The sequence below is a fragment of the Hyperolius riggenbachi genome, chromosome 10, assembly GCF_040937935.1.
Source record: "Hyperolius riggenbachi isolate aHypRig1 chromosome 10, aHypRig1.pri, whole genome shotgun sequence".
In the NCBI taxonomy this organism is placed as follows: domain Eukaryota; kingdom Metazoa; phylum Chordata; class Amphibia; order Anura; family Hyperoliidae; genus Hyperolius; species Hyperolius riggenbachi.
In genome coordinates this window covers 223,999,313-224,027,201 of record NC_090655.1, presented here as the reverse complement: position 1 = coordinate 224,027,201, position 27,889 = coordinate 223,999,313, and the positions used below count along the sequence as shown (strand labels likewise).

Below are 27,889 nucleotides of genomic sequence, written 5' to 3'. Positions count from 1 at the left end.
CGGATCAGGTCCGGTCCGGATACGGTGCGGTCCGGACATCCGGTGCGGTTTTGACAAAACCGCAAGTGTGAACGGGGCCTTATAAGTCTGATCTGACAAGACTAGCTGCATGCTTGTTTCTGGTTTTAATCAGATACTACTGCAGAGAAATAGACCAGCAGGGCTGCCAGGCATTTGGTATTGATTAAAAGGAAATAAACAGGACAGCCTCCATATACCTCTCTCTTCAGTTCCCCTTTAATGTATAAGTCACTGGCCCAGAATAAGCATGCAGGTCAGATGCTGTGACTCTGCTAGGAATTAATGCCGCCGGGAATTTTTCAGGAGCAGGTGAGCAGTTTTTCGGCCTCACCCTGCGTCTAAATTACATGTACACTCCTCCCCCACCCAACCAACCAAATGAAAGGAAAAAGACATACCTTTACATTAATGCACACTAAACCTAGTTTATCATATAACTGCACAGACGAGATTGCTAGGTCGCTTATTATTCATGGACTGTACTACCCTACAAAGTTTGAGGTAATCTGGAAAATACAGATCAAAAACAATACTTTCCTGCTAAAACTTTTATTAACAGTTCATGAGGTAATAGTTCCCAAGCTGTCCATTTTCAGCCTCAAAGCGGATCTGAGGTGAACAACTAACTATAACAAGTAACTTGTCTATATATCTTATCTTAAAGTTTACACAGCAAATCTAGCTGCAAACAGCTTCAACAGAATAGGATTATTTCTTCCTGTGATACAATAACAGCAGCCATGTTTGTAAACATTACACACAGGCAAGCTGATCTGCATCTCCACCCAACAGCCTGTGAAAACCTAATTCCCCTCTCCTCCCCTCTGCCTCTGAAATCTCTGGCTAGTAACACCTCCCCCTCCTCCTGCCCAGACTGAGATCCCATAAGCCCTTGCTACTGTCTGAAAATGCTAAGGCACTCTGAAAAGCTATGGGCAAGGCTTGTTTAGTTTATAGGGAATTAGAGTATTAAAACAAAAAAGTAATTGGCTCGAGGAATGCCCTATAAACAATATGAAAGGAACACAATTATGCAATGAGTAAAAGTTTATCTCGGATCGACTTTAAACCAGAGTATGTGTCAATGATCACAGTGTAAAGGTGGGTACACACATCAGATAAAAAAGTCTTTGGAAAATGAAAGATCACAGACCAATTTTACCCCTTCCATGTAGTATGAGAGCCATACCTACACACAGTCGATTCCATTGAGCTGAACTCCATATCAGATAAAAATCTTTGCAAGATGCTGTACACATGCAAAAGATCAGTTCCTGCAATTTGCATTCATAGTCTACGATATCTGCAGATCTCATACACACCTTGTTTAATGGACATTCATCTGCAGATCAGATCCACCAGGATGGATCTTCAGATTTGCAGATTAATGTCTGATCTGCAGTTGAATGTCTGTTAAACAAGGTGTGTATGAGATCTGCAGATATCAGACTATGAATGCAATTTGCAGGAACTGATCTTTTGCACGTGTGCAGCATCTTCATATTTATCTGATGGGGAGTTCAGCTCAGTAGAATAGACTGTGTAGGTATGGCTCTCATACTATATGGAAGGAGGAAAATTGGTCTGTGATCTTTCATCTTCCAAATGACTTTTATCTGATGTGTGTTCCCACCTTTACAATTGATGTCTGTCTCTAATGCTGGGAATACACGGCACGTTCATGCTCCGGAATCGAGCCAGCGGCTCTATGCCGGCGCGTCACCGCACGTGGATCGATTCCCGCTCGTCCCAACGGGCACTTCCTTCTCAGCGCTTAGTTTTTGCCCATTGTCCGCCCGCGGGGATCGAGCCGGGAATCAATCCACGCGGTGATCGGACATGTCGGAAATTATCAATCGAGCAATCACCAGCTCGATTGATAAGAAGAATCTGGGCCGTGTATGCCCAGCATTAGATTCTGAGCCATTTAGATTGCTCGATAGACAATTTCCGACACGTCCGATTTCCCGCCCGATCGTTTCGCATAGAGGACAATGGAAAAAAGATAAGAAAAACGAGCAGAAGATAAGAGAATCGCCCATCGATTGGTGAGATGGTCAAGCGAGAAAATCGAGCTGTGTATTCCCAGCATAAGCCAATTTCAATTCATTTACATACATTTTCTCAGTTAACGAACCTCAACTTACAAATTAGACATTCAAATTCTGTTTTCAAAGGCCAAATCTACCACACCTACAGCAATTTCTCTGTTCTGCAAGAGCAAAAACAGATCCTTTATACTTGTAAAAGAAGCACAAATGTTGCATTTGGTAAATACTCCTCAACTGTTAGTACTGTACAAGCACTGAAGTGAATGATCACAGGGAAGCAAATCTCTCCCCCCCCCCCCCCCCCCCCTCCAAAAAAAAAAAAGGAAAAAACTTGCAAAGTAGTTAAAAGTGAAAGAGTATAATGCAACAATAACCAGCCACAATTACATCAGCACAGCAAGTGAAAACCTAATTAGCTAATGTAAACAAAATTAAAAAGAAAGAAGAACTGAAAATAAAGTAATGAATAAGCCTGTTAATTTTGTACAGCATTCATTTATAAATGACTTAGTCAGTGTTTGCCCATTGTATAATATTTCACCCTGATTTAGAAAGATGATCTCCGCAGAATGTTTGTTTACTGAGAGTACTAATTTGGTTGGTAAACTTGGATTTCCAGATGGCTTGGGAGTTGGGGGAGGGGGGGGGGGATTTCAAATACCTAAACAGCCTAGGCTAAACATCACTGGGAGGGAAGGGCTACATTGAATGTATAGAAATATAAAAAACATAGGATGTGACCTGTACAGCCCAGACCCATTGTGTGGGCCAATTTACATTGTTTTGTGTGTATACATGATTACTCTTGTAAAAAAAAAAATCTTATGTGAAAAGGATGTTTGATGTTCTGATGCTGAAACCAAAACAAAAAAAATAAAACTGTAAAAGTGGGTATCCTGAATACTTTACTGCATTCTATTACCGTGTATACTCGCATATAAACCGACCCACGTATAAGCCAAGGTAACCACTGTTCCCTCAGAAACCAGGAGAAATGTATTGACTTGCATATAAGCCCCCTCCCCATTGTAGCCCCCTCCACAGTAGCCAGGTGTGCCCCCAGTACTAGTCAGCCCCCCTCCCCACAGCCAGAAGTGCCCCAAGAATGATACAGCTGTGCCTCAAGATGCCACTAGATGGCATTATAGATATGAGGCACAGTGATTGCCACACAGGAATAATCCTTTATCATTGCACCACTGACACATTGCTTGCACGCTCTGCTCCACAAGGCAAGGGACACAGGTAGTCTTGAGCAGTGCACTCTGCACACCATATTGCAGGGGATGGGGAGCATGGACACAGCAGGGAGCCAGCTGGCAAGAGCAAGATCACTAGTGCACAATCCTTATGCTCCTCTGCCAGTAGAGAACCTTCTCCACCATCCGTTCTGCTCCATTGACTCGCATACAATCCGAGGGGGTAACTGTTCAGAACATTTTTTAAGCTGAAAAATTTTGCTTATACGCAACTGTATAAGGTATATGTGACTACTGTGTCTCTTTACAGTGGAACTAAGCTCAGAACTTCCTCTCTTGCTTTTAAAGATAAGTCACTGCATGATAACCTTTAGGGGGGGAAAAATGTTGTCATTTCAATTTATGGAAATGCAAAAAAAAAAAAAAAAATTACTTATCAGAGAGCCATAGCACTGCTCACAGACCTGATTTACACTTGCTGATAACAACTTATTAGACAGGATGATCTCCCTAAACACACAGAATCGGTAGCAGTGAATTTCTTAGCAACTGTGAAGACTTTTTTATTGTGTGCTGTGCAAGAGTTTGGGTCCGCTTTAAGCCAAATTAAACTGCAGAGTAAGGAACCAATCAGGTCAAGAACAAACCAACAGGATCGAGTATCACCCAGGGCTGTGGTGACCATACATAAATCACTCAACTCCAGTTCTTCAGCTTTATGGTGTCTCTGACTCAGAATTCATTTTGAATATACTAACTAATACAAGGATTTAAAACTCAATCACGTAAAGGGCCAAAATCTAAAACATAAATTTAGGGCTTGTTCACACCTAGGGCGTCTTGCGCTTTTTTTTTGAGCGCCGGCGACTTTGAAAAACGCCTCTAAAATACCTTGTGCAATGAATCCTTATGGGATAGTTCACATCAGCACGTTTCCTCTGCTTTCTGTTCACAAAAGGGCTTCATGTACCATTTTCGGGGCTATTTTGCTACAAGGGAAGGTATAGGGAAAACGCAAAATGTCAGGAAGTGAAAAAACTGAATCGCTCTGCAAAAGCTCTTTGCACAAAATCGCAGCACGCAGTGGAGCGCCGGGAGGGGGGGAAAACGGCTCGCTGCTGCCAGTGATTTCGATTTTAGATGTGAACAAAGCCTTAAAGGACTAGTGTAGGAGGGTCGGGGGAGAGAGAGTTGAACTTACCCGGGGCTTCTAATGGTCCCCCGCAGGCATCCTGCGCCCGTGCAGCCACTCACCGATGCTCTGGGCCCCCTCCAGTTCACTTCTGGAATTTCCAACTTTTAAGTCGGAAAACCACTGCGCCTGCACAGACTGTAATGGACCTGCACAATGCACTCCTGTTGAAGTCAGCAGGAGGGAGGCCATGGCCATGCAGGTGAAGTGGTTTTCCGACTTTAAAATCGGAAATTCCCGAAGTGAACTGGAGGCGGGGACAGGAGCATCAGTGAGTGGCTGCGCGGCACAGAATGTCTGCGGGGTCCATTAGAAGCCCCGGTAAGTTCAACTCTTTTTCCCCTACTACAGTACTCCTTTAAAGTGTACCCAAGGTGGAGTTGGCAGAGCAATTGGGACACAGAGGCATGTTAGATGGTAAATTACACACCTCTGTGTCCTGCTCTGCACTCCATCCCCCCCCGAAATTGCCGACATGGGCATCTTAACCAAAGGAATTCAGAGAGGAATAGACCCAAAGCCAATTCTTGAGCTTCCATTTTAAACCATTTAAAGTATGAATAACTAATCACAACTCTCTGAACATGCTCCATGGCCAGATATCCCACAATTAGCATGAGGTATTTTCCTTACACAGCTGAATTTGTTCTGCGTTGTGCTATATGCTGGTTTCCTGAATGTTTAACTTGCCTGAAGACTTGTCAGTAATCTCTACACCGCTCAAACCGGCATGAGAATCACCTCGTAGTAATCCTGGAGGCCGCTGTACTGAAAACTACAAATTTACTGCAGGTTCACCACATGACCTTCATTTGCATCCACTGGCTGTCACGGAACACAGCTTTCATCTGTGCATAGCGCACTGTCCAGCTAGACTGACAAAACCTGAAATCATCCCACAGGTGTTCATTTGTTAGCAAAATTGCTATCCACTAATTGCCAAAGTCATTAACAATCTAAATTTGTTCTCATCATAGAACTTTTAAGGCCTCGTTCACACTGCACATCTTGCGATCAGCAAGAACATAAGAAGTGCACAGACTGCACTGTCTGGTGTAGACTACATGCAAGCACAACACGCTGTCACACTGCTGCACGTATTCTTTGGCAAAGTGCACAACTAATCCATTCACTGCGGTGAATAAGATCAGCAGCTTAACCCAAAGCGGCGTAGATGGCGTTCGTTCGCACACGTTGCATTCCGATTGCACGGCCATCTGCATTGGACAATGTGAACGAGGCCTTAGTCTCAATTATTGCATTAGCCAGCCGGGCGGTATGGACGAGCTCAGCTCGTCCATTACTGTCGGAGGCTGCCACTCAGGCCCTGCTGGGCTGATTTTTATCAAATAAAAAGGAGCACACGCAGCCGGCACTTTGCCCGCCGCGTGTGCTACCTGATCGTCGCCGCAGCGATCCGCCGCGTGCAGCGGCGAAAGAGGGTCCCCCCAGCCGCCCGAGCCCTGCACAGCAACCAAACAGTTCAGGCCAGCGCTAAGGGCTTGATCGGAGGCGGCTGACGTCAGGACGTCGGCTGACGTCCATGACGTCACTCCGCTCGTCGCCATGGCGACGAGAAAAGCATAACAAGAAGGGCCGCTCATCGCGGCCTTTCTTGTTACTTCTGATCGCCTGAGGCGATCAGAAGTACGCATTAGGAGCGCCCTCTAGTGGGCTTTCATGCAGCCAACTTTCAGTTGGCTGCATGCAATAGTTTTTTTTTTATTAAAAAAAAAAAAAACGTCCGGTCGCCAGCCTGGCGATCTTAATAGAACGCCAGGCTGGTTAATGTGATTGATATTATAAACAAAAACATCTTTGCAATTTAACAACCTACTAAAAGCCATTATACACAGCACTGCACACACAGTCATTAGTCACAACTCTAGAAGAGACCTGGGGCTCGATTCACAAAGCGGTGCTAACCTAGTTAGAGACTTTAGGCGTGATAACCATTTCACCACGCTGGTGAAAAGCCAGTTTAGGCGTGATAAGTTTAGATCGCGCGCAAAGTCCCGCACGCAAAGCAGCGCCATTAAACTGTATGCGAAGTGCACCAGACTTTGTTAGCGCAAAACTTTTGCAGCTGTGCACTGCAGTGCTAACCCAGTTGGTGCTATAGTTATCACGCCTAAACTTATCACACCTAAACTGAGTTTAGGCGTGATTAAGGGCTTTTCACCAGCGTGCTAACTGTTAGCACCGCTTTGTGAATCAAGCCCTTTGAGTTCAACCTCTCTGGGTAAGCCTAAGATGTTCATGAACCCTTTTGCTTTCCCAAGACTAGACACAACATAAACTGAAAGCTACATCTAAGATATTTACACAAGATCAGGAGCCATGGACTACTGCCTCCCTCAGCCAACTAGACTATGTTACCTAATAAGATGTAGATGGGGTTCCAGCATTCTCCCATGGTGAAATCCTATCACTACAGGCACAAGTGTCCACCTAATGAGATGTAGATGGGGTTCCAGCATTTTCCCATGGTGAAATCCTATCACTACAGGCACAAGTGTCCACCTAATGAGATGTAGATGGGGTTCCAGCATTTTCCCATGGTGAAATCCTATCACTACAGGCACAAGTGTCCACCTAATGAGATGTAGATGGGGTTCCAGCATTCTCCCATGGTGAAATCCTATCACTACAGGTACAAGTGTCCACCTAATGAGATGTAGATGGGGTTCCAGCATTCTCCCATGGTGAAATCCTGTCACTACAAGTACAAGTGTCCACTAGGGGATTTTGTACCTGTGTGTCAGAGAGGGGAATGCGTTGGCCCATGATCCCCAATTTTATTTTCATTAGTGCTTATTTATTTAGTGCTGACTTATTCTGCAACTTTTACAGAATAAATAGTCACGTCCCTCAAAGGAGCTCATAATTTAATCCCTACCACAGCCATAGCCTACTGCCACTATAGTCACAGTTTAAGGCCAATGTTTTGAGGTGGAACCAATGAATAGTAGGTATATTAAGCATTTTGGTTATGACTTAAAAGGAACCTGAGGTGTGAGACCTATGGAAGGTGCCATATTTATGTCCTTTTAAACAATACCAGTTGCCTGGCAGTCCTGCTGATCTTTCTGGTCACTACTAGGGTCTAAATCACACACCTGAAACAATCATGCAGCTAATCTTGTCAGACTGGCCATAGACATCTGATCTGCATTCTTGTTTAGGGTCTATGGTAAAAAGTTTTAGAGGAAGAGGATCAGCAGGACAGCCAGGCAATGTGTATTGTTTAAAAGGAAATCAACATGTCAGCCTCCATATCCCTCTCACCTCCGGTTCCCTTTAAACTTACTTTTCAGCTAGTCTTCTTGGGAGACACAAAGGATAGATGAACTTACACTCATCAACTCACTTATCATTAAGTTATCTCGAGTTTAATTTGGAAAAAAAAAACAACAACAAAAAAAACCACAGATACACTCATGCAGCACGACAAGTAATCGCCAAGGAGTTACTATGGGGTAGAGATGGCCATACACTCGTTAGATTAGCAGCAGATGGATCAGCAGATAGATTTCTGATCTATCCGATGTGTCTAGGAACATTTTTTACTAGGAACAGATTTCCAATAGATTTCAGTATGAAATCTATTGAAAATCGATCTGATGGCATTTTTTTGCCATCAGATTTCCATTAGGTCCAATGCAAAATGATAAGAAATCTCAACAGATCAACTTAAGGGGCCCATACACTGGTCGATTTCAGCCATCGATCCATTGATCGATTCTATAGAATCAATCGATTGATCAGAAATCGATTCTTTTAAATTCCCCATTCGATCGATTTGCAGCCGATTTCGATTGATTTCATCTGTCTGACAGGATGGAAAATCTGGGTCGATCTGCCGCTGGCAGCAGATCGATGGCCCATAGAGTTGCATTGGATCTAATGATCCAATAATGCATTTAGATCGATTTCCAATAGATTTTCAATATATTTCGTTCTGAAATCTATTGGAAATCTGTTCCTAGTGTGTGGCTCACATCAGACAGATTCCTGTCAGATTCGACTTGACAGGCATCTGCCAGAAATCTATCTGATGGTCGAATCTGCTGCAAATCTATAAGTGTATGGCCACCTCTAGATTTTCCAGCATGTCAGATCGATTGAAATCGATCGAAATCGGGCCCGCAGATTGATCGGTCAATCGATCAGCCGCTAATCGGCTCAGTGTATGGGCCCCTTAAGACTAATTTCAAAGGATAAGTGCAGAGAGTGACACAGAAGCCCTAAAATCATAGAGTTCAACATATTACTCCAAAAGGCTGCCACAAAAGATATGCGAGAATGATAGGTCACCCTCCCCATCACTGATGATGGTGTATGGTAATGCGTGGTGTTTTTATTTAGTGAAATAAGGCTCAGTTGCAACTTGAGGCTACCATCTGCAGACTGAGCCACAGACAGTGCAGAGCGATGTTTACTCTGACAGGAGGTTCAAGCGACGTACTCCAGCTGGTGCTGTGCTAACGTACGGGTGAACAGACTTCACTGCTAGTGAGTTGTCATGGATACATGATGCTCACTCAATCCTCATTTTTAATAGATATCCAAAGACAAATCTGCACAAAAAATGGATCAGTGTTATCTGTATATCATGCAGGGCTGTGGAGTCAGTACAAAAATCATCCGACTCCATCTCTGACTACAGGTACACAAAATTTGCACCGGCTCTGACTCCTTGACTCGAACTCTGATTCTACAGCCCTGATATTATGGTTGATATGCAATGAGAGGTTCATGGCTCTTTTTGAATATCCATAAAATCATGGCAGGATTGGTTCCTACACCATCTCCTTGTGTAAATACTTAACGCAGGAAGAAGTGAAGGCAAGACTAAATAAATTAAAAATAGACAAGGCACCTGGCCCGGATGGCATGCATCCTCGGGTCCTAAGGGAATTAAGTTCAGTTATAGCTAAACCCCTTTATCTTATCTTTTGTGACTCTCTTGCAACTGGCAGAGTCCCAGTGGATTGGCGTACAGCCCACGTTTTCCCATTATTTAAGAAGGGCAAAAAAATCAGATCCAGGAAATTATAGACCTGTAAGTTTAACATCAGTTGTATGCAAACTATTTGAGGGGTTACTAAGAGATACTATACATGACTTCATAGTAGAAAATAATCTTATTTCTCAGCATCAACATGGGTTTACTAAAGACAGGTCCTGTTTGACTAACATGCTCAGCTTTTATGAGGTAGTGAATGCTAATATGGATATTGGGAATGCTGTAGATGTGATATACTTGGACTTTGCAAAGGCCTTCGACACTGTTCCCCACAAAAGTCTGGTGCAAAAGTTGAGGATGCAAGGACTGGGGAAGAGTCTGTGTTCATGGATAGGGAACTGGCTAATGGACAGAAAACAAAGAGTTGTGGTCAATGGATCATACTCAAAATGGGAGACTGTTAGCAGTGGGGTCCCACAGGGGTCTGTTCTGGGTCCAGTGCTCTTCAATTTATTTATTAATGACCTAGTAGATGCAGTAGTGAGCAATGTTGCTATTTTTGCAGATGATACAAAATTGTGCAGAATCATTAACTCTCAGGAAGATAGTGTCATATTGCAACAGGATCTGGATAGGATGGCTATATGGGCACATACATGGCAGATGAAATTCAATGTTGACAAATGTAAGGTCATGCATTTTGGACGTACTAATGGTCTAGCACCATACAAAATAAATGGGATACAGTTGGGGACATCAAACTTGGAGAAGGACTTAGGAGTACTCATTGACAACAAGTTAAATAATCGTACTCAATGCCAAGCAGCTGCAGCTAAAGCTAACAAAATTTTGGGATGCATTAAAAGGGAAATAAAAACTCGAGATGCTAGCATAATATTGCCCCTGTTTAACTCTCTAGTAAGGCCACATCTGGAATATGGAATTCAGTTCTGGGCACCACATTACAAAAAAGATATTGCAGTTTTAGAGCAGGTGCAGAGACGAGCAACAAAATTGATGCGTGGGATGGAAGGTCTCACTTATCGAGAAAGGTTAGATAAACTGGGTTTATTTAGTCTAGAGAAAAGACGCCTTAGAGGGGATCTAATTAACATGTATAAATACATCAGAGGGCAATATAATACCTTGGCGGATGAGCTTTTTGTCCCTAGGCCTTCTCAAAGGACTAGAGGACATGATCTGCGCATGGAGGAAAAACGTTTTAGCCATTTATTTAGGAAAGGGTTCTTTACAGTAAGAGTGATTAAGATGTGGAATGCATTGCCACAGGAAGTCGTTATGGCAAACTCTATACCTGCATTTAAAGGGGGCTTAGATGCTTTCCTTGCGTTGAAAGACATCCATGGCTACAATTACTAGGTAATGCCTAATGATGTTGATCCAGGGATTTTATCTGATTGCCATCTGGAGTCGGGAAGGAATTTTTCCCTTTAGGGGCTAATTGGACCATGCCTTGTAAGGGTTTTTTCGCCTTCCTCTGGATCAACAGGGATATGTGAGGGAGCAGGCTGGTGTTGTACTTTATACTGGTTGAACTCGATGGACGTATGTCTTTTTTCAACCAAAATAACTATGTAACTATGATTCAGTCCCTGTACTGAGCTTTTTGTTGACATTCCCTCATTCCTTGGCTGAAAGAATACTTGCAGGTAAACTGGGTATATGACTTAAAGAGACACTGAAGCGAGACTAAATCTCGCTTCAGGTCTTATATATAGCAGGGGCACTATCCCGCGGCTTAACGGGGGTCCCTTCACCCCCAACCCACCCCCCGCAAAAGTTGGTCGTAAAATGGTCGCTGGTGATCTTCTTCCTGGAGGCAGGGCTAACGGCTGCAGCCCTGCCTCCCAGCGCGTCTATCAGACGCGCATCGCCGCCTCTCCCCCGCCCCTCTCAGTGAAGGAAGACAGAGGGGCGGGGGAGAGGCGGAGATACGCGTCTGACAGACGCGCATGGGGCAGGGCTGCGGCGGTTAGCCCTGCCCCAACCAGGAAGCGCTCCCCCGCTGCACGGAGGGGGTTTGGGGGGGACAGGGACCCCCGTTAAGCCACGCTATAGCGGCGTTTTAGCAGGGGCACGCATGCCCCTGCTAGCTATGAGGTCTGAAGCGAGATCTATTCTCGCTTCAGACTCTCTTTAAGCCTGGTTCACACCTTCAATTTTGATTGGCCAATTTTTCCACTTCCATGTAAGTGTGAGGGTCAACAGATTTTGATCACTTAAAACAGATTGTGTAGGTAAGCTCTTATACTACACGGGGGATAGTAAATTTGCTCACTGATTAGCCAATCAAAATTAATAGAAATATCCAATTCTGATTGGCCAGTTTTACCATTTCCATGTAGTATGAGGGTCAACAGGTTAAATACTATGAACAGACTGTGTAGGCAAAGTATACTACATGAAGGTGGTAACATTAGGCAAAAAATTGGCGCATCAAAATTCCTTCATTGTGCAGTATGAACGAAAGATTGTTCAGCAGGTGGTAAGCCAAGAATGTTGTTATGGCCAATACCACACAAATATGTCTTTGGTCATCTTACAGTCATCTACTGACAAAAATAATAGTCAGGCATGAAAACCAAAAAAACAGCCGTTACCTAAAAGCCGACCTGAACTCAGTACTTCCTCTCTGCTCTAAAAGATAAACAGCAACATAATAACCAGCTCTAAAAGATAAGCCGCAACATGATAACCTTTAAAGAGAGCCTGAAGCCAATTTAAAAACGGCTTTTCACCTTTTATTTAGGTTAGGCATGTTTGCACCTGTTAAAGCGCCGCTATCCTGCGGCAGAACAAGGGTTTTTTACCCTCCAAATCCCCTGGAGCACACTCGGGATCGCTTCCTGTAGAGGCAGAGCTTTTGGCTGCAGATCTGCCTCTACACGCGTCTATCAGCGCTGATCACCGCCTCTCCCTGCCCCTCTCAGTCTTCCTTCACTGAGAGGGGCAGGGAAAGGCGGAGATGCGCGCTGATTAACGTGCATGGAGGCAGAGTTGCAGCTGAAAGCTCTGCCTCCCTGGGCAGCAAAATCCACGACCAAGAAAATCGTGGATTTTGCACAGGGGATTTGGGGGGTAAAAAATATTTGAAAACAAAATATTTCTGCCGTGGGATAGCGGGCGTTTTAACAGGGGCAAACATGCCTACCATAAATAAGAGGTAAAAAGCAGTTTTTTTTAAAGTGAACCAGAGACGAAGCACCCTCATGTATTTTACCATATATATCAGTGGGAACATTAGAGAAAACACCTACCCTGCTCTCTGTTTCATCCTCACTGCTAAAAGTGTCTGTTATCAGCTGTGATAAAAATCCCGGACTGAGCATTCAGTCTGGCTTTGCCGGGAATGATTTTAGCTGAGTCATTATAGCAGAGCCACAAGGGGGCAGGCTTGGGCTTGAAAAGACACCAGAGAACACAGACTCAGCTATAATCATTCCATAGCAAAGCCAGACTGAATGCTCACTCATGGATTCTTATCCGGGCTGATAACAGTTAGATTAAACAGAGAACAATGAAACAAAGAGCAGATTCGGTGATTACTGTCATGTTTCCACTGATTTATAAGGTAAAATACATGAGGGTGCTTCGTCTCCGGTCCTCTTTAAGTAGCTGCAGAGTCTCTTTAACTGCTTGAGGACCACAGGCTTACACCCCCTAGTGACCAGGCAAATTTTTTACAATTTAGCACACTGCAGTGTGCTGCACGGCCGTACAACTTGGCACACAAATTAATTTGCCCTCCTTCTCTTGCCACCAACAGAGCTTGCTGCTGCGATTTGTAATTTTTAAAATTAATAATTTTTATGTTTTTGTTTTTCTTTTGAAACAAAAACACTTTTTTCCCTCTCTCTTGCCTTTCTCCCCCTCCCCCCCCCCCCCCCCCCCTACCACCTCCCAGAGCTAATCAGCATGATCTCCTCTCATAGGCATCAGCCTATGAGAGGAATCTGTTTGTGAGCCTCTCCTGGGGACAGCTCAGTGACATAGCTGTCCCCGTACAGCATTGCACTAGATTGCAGCACTGTACAAGACATTTTGGCCATTTTTTGTTCTCTCTGAACAGCCTGCCAGCTCCAATTACGGTTGGCAGGCTGTTTACGGAGCGGAGCTTCATAACTCAACGGGGATGCGCAATCCCTGCTAATCTCCACCCCCAGGACTTGACATCAATCGGCATTAGGTGGTCCTTGGGGAGCCACTCTGCAGCCGCCAATTGACGTTGGGCAGTCGCAGAGTGATTGTTACAGCCGATACAAATCCTGCAATAAATCTGCAGTGTCTACTTCCTGCTTTAATGGACATAGGGTTAACACCTTGTGTTTTACAAATTAGCTGCTCTGCCAAGATTCCTGAGCTGACACAGCTGCAAGAACAAACTACAGTTGTGATTAGTCACAGATGAGGGGGAATTAGACTGGCTAAACTCTCTAAATACATACATGGTGCATTTCTCTATGTGTTCCTTCTGTTCTGTACAAGAGTTCAGGTCCACTAACATTTACCAAGAGGTCTCAGGATAGACACCCATGCATTTATAAGTTAAGAAACACAAGGTGTACTATGGTTGGGTGGGGAGGCCAACTACAAGGGAAATAAAAAAACAACACTGCTACTGCTATTATTGACCCTCAGCTGAATGCAATGAGGGATAAGATGACATTAGACTGTCACCTCTTTTCATCATAACTGCTTTTAGGGGTCAGTAATCTAATGTCTGTACAAGCCTTTAGGTGGCAACAAGTTGCAGTCTGATTGCTGAATCAATCTACTGATCAAACAGTGTGATCAGACATCAATGGACAGATACATAAATCATTTTGTCAAAAATTCCTGTTTGTATGTAGAAAATACTGGCATCTGTATTTTTCAATTAGTTATATGTTTTTAAATGTGCTAAGCAAAATACAGGTTTTTAAAGTTTAAAAACCAGGGCTGTGAAGTCGGTCCAAAAATCCACCGACTCCGACTCCTCAGTTTAGGATTCCACCGACTCCGACTCCTCGACTCCTCTAATTTGCATATTACAATTTTGTTGATTAAAAGTATGTAACATGAAATTTGTCTCTTAACTGCCAACGCTTAGGAATTTTACAAGACAACTGAAGTGAGAAGGATATGTAGACTACTATATTTATTCCCTTTAGACTAAAACTAGTCCTTGGTAAGAGTACTTGTAAAAGGTACAAACCGGAACAAAGAACATCTATCAGGCCCTAGGCAATGTAAGTGTGGGTACATGTAAGAATGATGTGCAGGTACTCTGCAGGGGAATGATGAGATTCTTCCTCTATTACACATTCTTCATGCACAATCTGAACCAGGTTTATGGGTGACAGACAACACCTCTGTGTTCAATGTGCACAGCATTCTCAGTGGATTCCCTGCAGCTCTGTGGGGAGTGCATATGTAGAGTATAGTACTACTGTGTAACAAAGTAAACCTGAGACAGATGAAATTAAAGTTTTATACATATCTGGGGCTTCCTCCAGCCGCCTTCAGGATAATCAGTCCCTCGTTGTCCTCCTCCACCACCTGGATCTTCTGCTATGAGTCCAGGTACTTGAGCCAGTCGGGCGTAGTGCGCATGCACACACTCCGCCGCCAGGAGCATACTACACCTGTGCAGCACTATTGCGCAGGTGCAGAATGTTCCTGGCTGTGGGAGCGGCATGCGGCCAGACAGCGCTGACTGGCTGAATTACCAGGACTCATAGCAGAAGATCCGGGTGGTGGAGGACAGCAAGGGACTGATTAGCCTGAAGGGGGCTGGAGGAAGCCCCAGGTATGTATAAAACTATACTTTTCATCCGTCTCAGGTACCCTTTAATTTGTAGTCACCAAACCAAATTTTAACAACATATCAAATTATTTGATTTCATCAGCAAAGGGAGTGCATACATTTGCATAAATCAGCATCAGTGCAGAATTATTTCCATCTCATTGACCATCTCTATTAGTGACACAGCTACACATCAGGCTTTATTCTTACAGCATAGATGCTATTTAGTATTTATAAGAGATTCCTGTGTACACATCATATATACAGTCACAATCGGATACGTATATCTGACGTTAAAAATACGGGGACTGCTTTATTGAAGCAGCACAAGTAACTAATTTTGATTGGTTTATTTCATTTTTGTGGACTAAGCACAGCTATTACTGTATATATACATTATTTTTAATGACTATTATCTGAGAAATAGAACATTTTATCATATTTTCTATTTTAATTACAGTTACAAATTCATTAGGAGTCGGTGCATTTTTTTCCGACTCCGACTCCAGGCACCCAAAATTGCCCGACTCCACAGCCCTGTTTTAAACATCAGTACAGTTAGGGTACTTCTTTAAATGTTGCTCTGGGACCTTCCAGTATATAGAAGCCTGTCATTCCAGGCTATGAAACTTACAGGAATATCCAAAGACATTTTGTTGATATTTCAAGGAGAGACAGAGAATTTTCTCACATATATGCAAAGGTCATATTCCCACCAAAAGCAACCATTGTTTTTGTTATGTCTTATATTAGTGAGAAGCATCTATGCCATTCTGTATTGCTGAGAGATATTATAATTAATACATTCATTATAAAGAGTGAAATAATGATTTTAAATTATGTTAAATATATATTTGTAGCAGTAAAAATACATTTTAAATATAAGTCAACAAACCAGAAGTTCAAAACACCTCAGCTACAGGCAAGATGGTTTATAATTTCAATGAGATAAGACATGCAGACACATACAAGGCCAAATACAGACTGGAATTCAAAATAATAAGTGTTAAATTCTATTTTCTTATAAAATTAGGCTGACAGAGCCACCTGGGGACAGAAGAAATTGTGTGCATGTGTATTCAATATTACAGACAATTACCATTCATTATTTTATAAAAGACAAATATAATGGATTTAAATGATCGAATTTATAATAAGCACCTATTTTTATTGAGTTATAGTTATATATTTGCCTCCGTGTAAATGTACTTTTGTGATTTGGGACAGAAGATAGTTTAATTAAGCCAAAATGACCTTCTAAAAAGAAAGACACATTCCAAAATAATTTGTAGAGAAAAATATAAGCAAGTCATGAAATCCTAGATATGGTGGGGAAGGAGTCTAAATATTAGATGACATTATTCTAATCAAACAGGCCAGGATGTAAAGTGCTAATGAATGGACATCAAATCATGTCAAAAGACGTCATTTACCACAGATAGTGTAAAATGTCAAATGCCAGAATATCAAAACAAGATAAAATGCTAGCATAAATTACATTCCAGGAAACCGGATTGACGCAAGGAAATTTCAGCCAATCAGGACCAGAGATTATGAGAAATTCCAAAATTAGTCAGTCATATTGAAGAGACTGGGTATAAATATAGGAGCTAAGGCCCATGGCTCTCACATCAAGCCTGGATCTCTTCTGAAAAACATCTAGCCAGCTACGAGCCTGAAGAAGCTGCCTTTCCACATGTTGGTTCCACTGAAGAGATAAAGAAGGGGGAATATGCTTATAAAGTGGCACTGAAGCGGAAAGAAAACTTATATGATGAATTGTACGTGTAGTATTGATAATTAATAGAACATTAGTACCAAAGAAAAAGAGTCTCATATTTGTATGTTCAGTTATGTAGCTTTTTTATAACATTGCATCATTCTCTAATATCTGCAGTTCACAAATTATTACACTCTGTATTTTAAATGCTGAAACAGAGCAGAGCTAATGACCGTTTGAACTTCCAGGCAGTAAAGCCTTAAACAAGCAAGAAACAGTGAGAGTCAGGTCTAGATAAGTGCTTTATAAAACAGCACTGTAGCTGACCCAAGTTTGATTGGAAAGCTCAGAGAAGCTCTTTTGCATAGAGATAACAACTGAAGTTTAAGTATTCCTGTATTGGAAACACTATGAGACTCGTATCTGTGCAGCTAATGTTCTATTTCTTAGCTGTACTACATATACAAATCATCTTTCACTTCAGATTCCCTTTATTCATTTGGTGATTTATTGTATTAACTTTGTAAAGCCTTACATTCTGTTAAGATGTTGGCATGAAGTTCTGGTAGATATGATTTGTCTGTCATTTTTATAATAGTCATTTATTACTATCAGTATAGAACCAAGAATCAAGCATTATTCAATGGATACAATGAATAGCCTGGGGACAAACACCCAGCCTTGCCTTTAAAGATATATATTTTCAAGCATGTTTTATTTAAGAATATTACTGATTACATTTCATGAAGATTACGGTACTTTGAGTTTTGACCAGGGCTGTGGAGTCAGAGTTGGAGCAATTTTGGGCACCCGGAGTCGAAGTTGGAGTCGTTGATTTCATAAACTGAGGAGTCGGAGTCAGATGATTTTTGTACAAAATCCACAGCCCTGTTAAGTATTAGACTAAGGAGTCGGAGCCATTTTGGGTACCTGGAGTCGGAGTCATGGTTTCATAAACCGAGGAGTCGGAGTTGGAAGATTTTTGTACCGACTCCACAGCCCGGGTTTTGACACGGCTACTAGCTTTGTTTCAACTGTTCTTAATTCTATTCCACATTGTGCAATTATTAAGACTTTTTTTTTATATGTACTTAAGACGTTTTATGCAGGGCTCTAGAGTCGGAGTCAAAGGGTCGGTGGCTTCATAAACTAAGGAGTCGGATGATTTCTGCACCAACTCCACAGCCCTGGTAAGTATTAGACTAGGGAGTCTGAGCAATTTCGGTTACCTGGAGTCGAAGTTGCAGTCGGAGTTGGAGGTTTCCTAAACTGAGGAGACGGATGATCTTTCATCCAACTCCACAGCCCTGGATTTATGTTTGCTTCACTATAAAGGCCTCATTGGATGGAATATTCTTAGATGGAAAAGCTACTTGGAACTATACATATTTTTTTTATATCTGCTATAACATAAGCAAATACATTTTTTATATAAAATCAAATACCGTGTTCTGAAATTTATTTCAAGTTACCATCCATTTATAATCACTGCTATAAAAGGGTTCAGACCCCAATATGCCCAATTGACTAAGCTGATGCTCATGCTTAAGGCAAAAACAGCGTAGGTTTTTGACAATGTGAATCCCAATCAGCATACACAACATAAATATTAAGCAACATATAGACAGATTTGTTGCCACAACGATCATTTGTGAATACGACAGGTGACAGTCTACTCTGAGTACAGGTGCACCCAGGCCATAGCACCTTCCTCTTCAGTGCAGTAGGTTTTTGGCCAGATCCTGTTTCCCCACAGTGACTCGCCTTCTACTGTCTCTCCTCCTCTCACCATAGGACAGTCTATGCTGCTTAGCAATGGGAATGAACAAACAGGTTCTTATACATTTGACTTGCATGAAAATTAAATGGAAATTCCATGTAGCTGGAATGCTGGAAGTAGGGCCAATCAAACTTAAGTAGGTTCATGTGAGTACTTAACTTTAGCCAGAGTATATACCATCAGACGTTGGTTGAACCTAGCGATGTTACGGCCTGATCGACCATCCGATTAGATAATTTTATCGAATCGCATGAAAATCAGAGCCAAAAAAATAAAATAAAACATGCCCAATCAATGATCTGATTTGGGGCCAAAATCGTTGAATGTATCATTTGAGCGTGCTAGAACGGCGCTTGTCTACTTTAGGGGACCCAGCAGGAAACCTCATCGGGAAATTCAACTAACGTGATTGGGTGGATGGCACCCTCTGGAACTGCTAGGTTTCCGATAGGCTGTAGTAAACTACGCCCACACTTTTCAACCAATCACAACGTTTCATGCTGCAGAATAGGCTGTGATTGGGGAGCTGTTCCCTAGGAAGTTTCCTGCTGGATCTCCTAGACTAGCACCAGAATAACACAGTCTGATGTGGTCGATCGGGTGTGGGGGCAGTAATGCGCTCGATATAGCGACGATTGACGGACATGATGGATCCCGGCCACTGTCCCCCCGGTGTAAAAATGTCTGTCACCCGCACTCCGTGCTGTGTAAAAATTCTCACCTGTCCCAATGGCGTGACTTCTGGCATCTTCCGCTATCACCCCGGTTACCGAGTGCCTGTATCACGTAGCACCAGACAAGCATGTGTGAAGTGGTAAACACACTATATGCGCATAGAGGGTGCTGTGACTGCCAAACTGTTGCCTATGAGGTTTCCCGCTGCGTCACCTAAACCACACTAGCTCTGCGATTTTTACAGATGGAGATCGCCGTTTGTCCACTCAATGAATGACAGGTGATACGTGTTAAACAGTGACAACACCATCAAGGACTGCCAGAAGCTCAAACCACCGCAATTGTCAATGAGACATCTGCTCATCTTCAGCCACCCCAAGGCCAGAAAAGACCCTGGGGTCCACTTAGCCATTCCTGGCACACTTCTCCATGCTAAATGGAATTAATAAAATGAGAGCACCGCCCACATCTCAATCAATTCTGCACACTGATGAAGCCAGAGAGATGACAGAAGCTGGTCACCAAGCTACACTCATCAGAGGATGGGGATCTCATTGCTCTTCCTGTCAGTGGGCCATCTGCATACCTCTGGCCAGATGAAGGAATACTATGAGCAGGGAATCAGTCTAGAGAGGGGAGCCTGAGAAGCCCTCTGATAATGGGGCACATAGAGCTATTACCTGTATGGGAGTCAGCACAGGCCGCCAGCACTAGGAATTGATGGGGATTTTTGGAAATCTGGAGCGCACCAGGAATTTCCCGTTGCGTTTCTCCCGGAGAGGAAAGGGCTGGACTCTGCTTTTCCACCTTTTGATGAAATTCGGGGCTTCCATAAAATGGCCGCCGCCCTCGGGCGCCGAGGACAGCCGCCTCAATCGGTTCCGAGCGCAGCTTTTCCGCCTCGTGCTCGGAGGCGGGGGGGCTGAGGGAGAGGTGACGTCACCGCTTCCATGTATGGAACAGACCTGAGCGCTCGTCCACCTGGCTGGGACCAATCGGTGCGAGCAGGGCGCAGCTTTCAGCATCGATTGTCTGAGGAGGAGGGCGGAGAGCGGATGTGGTTGAATGGGGAGGACAGCGGCCATGTTTATTGAGGGCAAGCGCAGGCAAGGTCCTTTTGTCGGCCATAATGAGTGTGGGCAGGCCTGCTGTTAGTGATACCCCCAAAGACCTTGATAATTATGTGCATTAATAACCACTTGTGGCTTAAGCATCAGTATTATGCAGGATACATTAGTGCCATTTTTATTCCTAATTTTCCCTTTATGACTCCATTGTTTATCAACTTTATAACTTAAGTATTTTAATTTAATCATAAAAAATTTAATAGATCTTTGAACAGGCTTTTTGTGCCTGTGCCACACCTTGTACTGTATACATATGTACAGTGACCAGATTTTTGTAGGCTCAACCTGGGACGCAGGGAATTGGGGGGGGGGGGGGGCGACTGCGGCGAAAAATAGGGGGTGCGGCGCGCTCAGCGCGCCCCGCTGAAAAATGTGGTGTCTGCAGCGCGCGTGAAAATGGGCGTGGCCATGACATTCTATGGGCGGAGCTAACGTAATGATGCAACAGCGAGGCATAAGAAAGCAGTGTTTACGCCGTGATGTGGTCAAACGTGGATTCACATCATAGGTGTGCAGAAACTGTGTGATGCTATTTAATAGTATGCCATAACCCCAAAGCAGCAAACATAGCCATCTATGACCATTAAATAATAAATGCAGCAACAGTTACCCCAGACACCACAAAATAAACGCAATGGGCAACATGTCAGCACAAAATAAACGCATTGCGGGCAACATTTCAGCACAAAATAAACGCATTGCGGGCAACATTTCAGCACAAAATAAACACATTGCGGGCAACATGTCAGCATAAAATAAACGCAATGGGGGCAAACATGTCAGTACAAAATAAACGCAATGGGGGCAAACATGTCAGCACAAAATAAACGCAATGGGGGCAAACATGTCAGCACAAAATAAACGCAATGGGGGCAACATTTCAGCACAAAATAAACGCACTGCGGGCAAACATGTCAGCACAAAATAAATGCACTGCGGGCAAACATGTCAGCACAAAATAAACGCACTGCGGGCAAACATGTCAGTACAAAATAAACACACTGCGGGCAAACATGTCAGTACAAGATAAACGCACTGCGGGCAAACATGTCAGTACAAGATAAACGCACTGCGGTCAAACATGTCAGTACAAGATAAACGCACTGCGGGAAAACATGTCAGTACAAGATAAACGCACTGCGGGCATACATGTCAGTACAAGATAAACGCACTGCGGGCAAACATGTCAGTACAAGATAAACGCACTGCGGGCAAACATGTCAGTACAAGATAAATGCACTGCGGGCAAACATGTCAGTACAAAATAAACACAATTTGGGCAAACATGTCAGTACAAAATGAACACAATTTGGGCAACATGTCAGTACAAAATGAACGCACGGCGGGCAAACATGTCAGTACAAGATAAACGCACTGCGGGAAAACATGTCAGTACAAGATAAACGCACTGCGGGCAAACATGTCAGTACAAGATAAACGCAATGCGGGCAAACATGTCAGTACAAAATGAACACAATTTGGGCAAACATGTCAGTACAAAATGTACACAATGTGGGCAAACACTTCACCTGCAAGAAAAAGCATTTATTCACCTGGCAGAAGACGTCCCCTCACGCAGCCGGCCTCTGGTACCTCTGGTGTGTGCAGCTCCCCCTGGCCTGGACGATCTTCAATCTCCCGCTCAGCCTCTCACAGGCAGAGCAGGGCTACGGCAAGATGGCGTCCGGAGGCGGAGCCCTGTACTGGAGACACAAATAGTCTCGAGTACAGGGCTCCGCCTCCGGACGCCATCTTCCCGTAGCCCTGCTCTGCCTGTGCCTGCCGGAGGAGGACAATGCAGGCTAGAGCGGGGCTGCGGGGAATGAACTAGCGCAGCGTCTAGTAGACGCTGCGGCTAGTTCATTGTACGGTGGCCAGAGTTCCGAGGCCGGGACGTTCCGCTGCTAAAAGCGGGACATTTCCCGGGACCACATGCAGCCTGGGACAGCGCCCCCCGAAGGCGGGACGCGTCCCGGGTAAAGCGGGACGTATGGTCACCGTAACATATGGCAAATATGCCCCCTTCCAGGGCCCGGCAGAGACAAGAGAGGCTCCAGCCTCAGGGTGTAGTGGTGGAGGGGGCACACAACTCACCCAGCTATCATCCCCCTATTGTGTTTGAAGCAAAGATAAATAAGAAAAGTGGATACATGGCAGTGTCTACAAGCCAGATAACTATAGATTAACAATGGGGGGGGCAATGGGAAGCCTCCTCGTGGCGCCCCTGGATAGTGCTGTATAGCATGAACTAATTCCCGCAGGGCGATTGTTTTGCGGTTTTTGGTTTTGACCCTGCATATTTAGGCATGCGAAAGCAAATGCTTATTTGCATGAGCAATGTCTCGTGATTAGCCAATAGGCCAAATTTGCAAAGCCAGATTTGTCAGGTTCACTTGGTTGATGCACACATGTTCTTTCTCTGATTGTAGTTAGCATTGCATTTCTTTTTTCTGAGGGCAGGTAGTGAGTGGCTTGTTTTAGGAGGTGAGAGCCCTGGAGCAGGCTATTTGCGCCTGTCCGCCCCTTATGTGTCGCGCCCAGGTTATGCGCATATAGCAGAACGCAATGGACGTTGAGGTAAGTGCCTGTTTTTAATCTTGGGAGGTGTGTGCGGGCGGCTCTTCCCGGCGCTGGCCACGCTGGGGAGATCGCCTGCACCCCCCAGCCTCCACCTCCGGGGTGCCGCTGTGTGGGTTCCAGGCGGTGAGAGTGCCTGGGACCCCCGCGGCCCCCCGGTTGAATGGGGGCAATGGGAAGCCTCCTCGTGGCGCCCCTGGATAGTGCTGTATAGCATGAACTAATTCCCGCAGGGCGATTGTTTTGCGGTTTTTGGTTTTGACCCTGCATATTTAGGCATGCGAAAGCAAATGCTTATTTGCATGAGCAATGTCTCGTGATTAGCCAATAGGCCAAATTTGCAAAGCCAGATTTGTCAGGTTCACTTGGTTGATGCACACATGTTCTTTCTCTGATTGTAGTTAACTATAGATTAAGGTGGTGGGGGCCCTGGGGCGCTGCTTACTCTAATAGCAATCAGTGTGCAATGTCTGGGGTGGGAGTTGGGGGGTGCACTTTGGTGTCTCATCCTTGGGTGCTGGAGGACCTTGTCCCGGCTCTCCCCCCTTCAGGCTGCTCAGTCCCTCGCCGTCCTCCTCCATCCTCTGGATCCTCCGCAATTCAGTCCGGTAATCCCGTCAATCGGTGCAGGTGCAGTCCGGTCGCACTCTTGCGGCAGGGAACGGTCTGCGCCGGTGCAGTAGGCACAGAACACTCCTGGGGCGGGGCTTGCACATGGCTAGGCCATGCATGGGCAGTACACGCCATCTAGCGGGATTACTGGACCAAATTGTGGAAGATCTTGGCGGCGCAGGAGGACAGCAAGGAACTGTTCAGCCTAGGGTGACCATATTTTGATTTCCAAAAAAGAGGACGATCACAACAGCATGTGGGCGTGGTAATGGGTGGGGCCAAATATACAAGACCTTAGCAGTGTGCTGTTCAACTTCGTGGGCATGGAGGGACATTTTTTTTTCCAGGCCACATGGTGGAGGGCCGGCCAACCACAAAATGCAATCAGATTCGCAGAAGAATTCCCCACAAAATGCAATGAGATTGGCAGCAGATTTCCCCACAAATGTGCGGACAAGGTATATGTCCGCAGTATAGGTTAGATAGGAATATGGCCCCAGTATAGGGAGATAGGAATATGGCCCCAGTATAGGTTAGATAGGAATATGGCCCCAGTATAGCTTAGATAGGTATATGCCCCCAGTATAGCTTAGATAGGTATATGCCCCCAGTATAGCTTAGATAAGTATATGCCCCCAGTATAGCTTAGATAAGTATATGCCCCCAGTATAGCTTAGATAGGTATATGCCCCCAGTATAGCTCAGATAGGTATATGCTCCCAGTATAGCTCAGATAGGTATATGCCCCCAGTATAGCTCAGATAGGTATATGCCCCCAGTATAGCTCAGATAGGTATATGCCCCCAGTGTAGCTTGGATAGGTATATGTCCCCAGTATAGCTTAGATAGGTATATGCCCCCAGTATAGCTCAGATAGGTATATGCCCCCAGTATAGCTCAGATAGGTATAGGTCCCCAATATAGCTCAGATAGGTATATGCCCCCAGTATAGCTCAGATAGGTATATGCCCCCAATATAGCTCAGATAGGTATATGCCCCCAGTATAGCTCAGATAGGTATATGCCCCCAGTGTAGCTCAGATAGGTATATGCCCCCAGTGTAGCTCAGATAGGTATATGCCCCCAGTGTAGCTCAGATAGGTATATGCCCCCAGTATAGCTCAGATAGGTATATGCCCCCAATGTAGCTCAGATAGGTATATGCCCTCAGTGTAGGTTAGATAGGTATATGCCCTCAGTGTAGGTTAGATAGGTATATGCCCCCAGTGTAGGTTAGATAGGTATATGCCCTCAGTGTAGGTTAGATAGGTAGATGCCCTCAGTGTAGGTTAGATAGGTAGATGCCCTCAGTGTAGGTTAGATAGGTAGATGCCCTCAGTGTAGGTTAGATAGGTAGATGCCCTCAGTGTAGGTTAGATAGGTAGATGCCCCCCTCCCGTATGGCCAGGAGGGTGTGCGCAGCGGCGGGGAGAGAAGTTTCCACTTACCTGCCTGAATCCTGCAGAGAACTTCCATCTTCAGCCTCTCCCGGCGCGTGTCGCATTGGTTAGAGCTCCCCCTGTGACGACAGGCGGTTACGTCATCACAGGGGGCGCTGTTACCATACCGACAGACGCCGGGACAGGAAGTAGATAGTAGCTGGCAGGATCGAGGAAGGTAAGTGGGAAATTCTCTTCCCCGCTGTTCCGCCAGGTGCCCGCACACCCGCCGCCCGGTGTCCGCCCGCCGCCAGCAGTAGCAGAGCGAGGCCCCCCCCCCCCCCCCGCAGTGTGAGGCCCCAAGCGGGGGGCGTGCCTCACCTGTATACTGGCGCCGCCCCTGCGTGAGCTCTTCCCAGGGCATTTAAAAAAAACGGCCGGATGCCCCGGACAGGTCTGAAAAAGAGGACCTGTCCGGGGAATAGAGGACGCATGGTCACCCTAGTTCAGCCTGAAGGGGGCTAGCGGAAGCCCCAGGTATGTAGAAAATGTTAGTTTTTATTTGTCTCAGGTTTAAAGTGGTCTGAAAGTCATCATTTCTAGTTTGCTCTAAAAGATTCCTTACAGCTTTAAAGCTACTATCTCAGGAAAAAAAATTGTAGCAGAACATTATTGAAATGGTTAAACACAGCACTTTGTCCTGCTATGCAAAGGCTATTCAGCTTTAAATCCGCATCCAGACTGGAGATAACAATATCTTTGTTTACATTTCAATGTTGTCACATTTGTGTGTAAACAAATGAAAACACTCTCTGAGAAGCTGGCTCTGCTTCAGGCACACACACACAGTTCAGAACAGCTCACTAGAATATTTTAATATATAATAAAAAGCAGCTGGAATAAAATGCAATGGCCGCTTTTAGGGCAAGAACTACACTTTGGAAACTTGTGATTTGTAGACAGACAATATTATTTGTGCACAAAAGCAAATATGATAACTGTATGAATAGTACAAAGTAGAAAAACACATTTTTATTGAATGTTATGTCAGTTTCAAACCACTTTAAAAACTCTCAAGTTACGAAAAGAGAGAGGTGGTCTTGTATTCACCAACTCTGAAGATAGTTTTGGGCAGCCCAGGCAGTAAGGGCCCTTTTCCACTATGAAACGCGATCGCGTTTCAATTTCCACCATGCGATTGCGATTGAGCTACTATACTCATTATAGTCCAGCTCAATCGCATACAAAACGCGGCAGGACGACGATTGCGCTTTGACCAAAATCGCATCGCAATCGGATCGCACTAATGGAAATTGCTGCTGCAGTTTCCATTAGTTTAATGTACCTTGCGATTTGCGATCAAAAGCAAATCGCAAATCGCAGGCTAGTGGAAAAAGGCCCTAACAGAGTTTCAACAATCACGTTAACCCAGCTGTTGAAGTTGAGGTGACTATGATGGGTTTCTTTGAGAGATTAAGAAACTTGGTCAAGTCAAAACCATATTCAACTTTCTCTATGCTCACCAATTTCTCAACCTGGGAAATAATATGTAAGCAATTCAACACCCCTGTGATGTAGTCCCGATTTACACCCCTATGGGGTGTAGTTTACCTCACTTTACAACTGTGCTGGAGCTGGTCTTGTAGGCTAATTATGGGATTAATGCATGAGGGACAGCCATACTATCCCAAAAAACAAACATATATAAGTAGATAAATACATGTTCTGCTTACATAACAGATGTATTGTGCTGTCCACATTTTGATTTTAGAGAATTTTATATCATAAATAAAGAGAAAACTGTTGCAGGCATTTTCCATCTTTACTGCCTATGACTGAAGCCAATCCTGATGTCATTTCCTCTCTTTTTTTTCTCCTCTGCCTAAAATGATGTATGCAGAACTGCACTGTCATGTCTAGTTTGCTTTGTAAACACAGGCGAGCAGAATAGGCTGACTGAGAGATTCATTACAGGAGACACAACAGCTGCTGTAAAAGTGGGGTTAGTGTTAGGCATATATAGGCAAAGAACAGATCATGGTGACACAGAACCACGAGGAAAGAAAGAAGACTTAAAGAGTTTGAAGCCAAATAGAGAAAAAAAACAGCTAAGAAGAGGGAAGGCTCCGAGTCCTATAGAGCCTTCCTGTTTCTCACACTGTCACCTCATTCCAGCATTGACTACACTGTTCAAATCCCCCACTGTGGGAGGCTTCAGAAGTCTTCGAGAGCCCGAGTCCTCCTGAAGACAGACGGCTCCATACTGCACATGTACGAGAATGTGTGCCCGCGCATGCACAGTATGGAGCGACCCATCTTCAGGAGCATTTAGGATCCCGAAGACTTCCAAGGTGTCCCACATCGGCATACAGCCGTTGAGAGGGAACACAGAGCTAGAACGAAGGGACCGTAGGAGGAACGGAAAGGCTCTATAGGACCCAGAGACTCCCCTCTCTATAGGTAAGTATAGGTTTTTTTTGGGGGGGGGGGGGGGGGGGGGGGTTGGGGGGGGGGCTTCAGACTCACTTTAAAGAGACCTGCAAAGCCATCCTAAAGCAAAACAAGGCTGAATATAATTTTGTCTTCTTAAAACAGAAGGTATTTGGGATAATTCAGCTTTAATTGAACAACTGTGGTTTCCCATGATGCATCACTCTTAAAGGTAAATCATCTTTTTATGCCCCTAAAAGCCAAGGCATAAAGGCCAGGGGCATAAAGAGCTGATTTGCATATTCTGGAGTGATTCATGATGGGAAACCACTATCACTATTTCCACCTGAG

The 27,889-nt window shown here is 44.4% G+C and overlaps 1 protein-coding gene across 2 annotated transcripts in view; it reads right to left on the bottom strand.

Moving 5' to 3' along the window:
• LOC137534618 (zinc finger protein 79-like) overlaps positions 1-20,439 on the bottom strand; it is a 111,078-nt gene extending 90,639 nt beyond the window's left edge. For both annotated transcript variants that reach the window (XM_068256204.1, XM_068256205.1), the window contains exon 1: positions 20,094-20,439. The gene's annotated coding sequence lies outside the window, so the exon portion shown is untranslated. The remainder of the gene's footprint in view (positions 1-20,093) is intronic.
• Between the last annotated feature and the right edge of the window lie 7,450 nt (positions 20,440-27,889).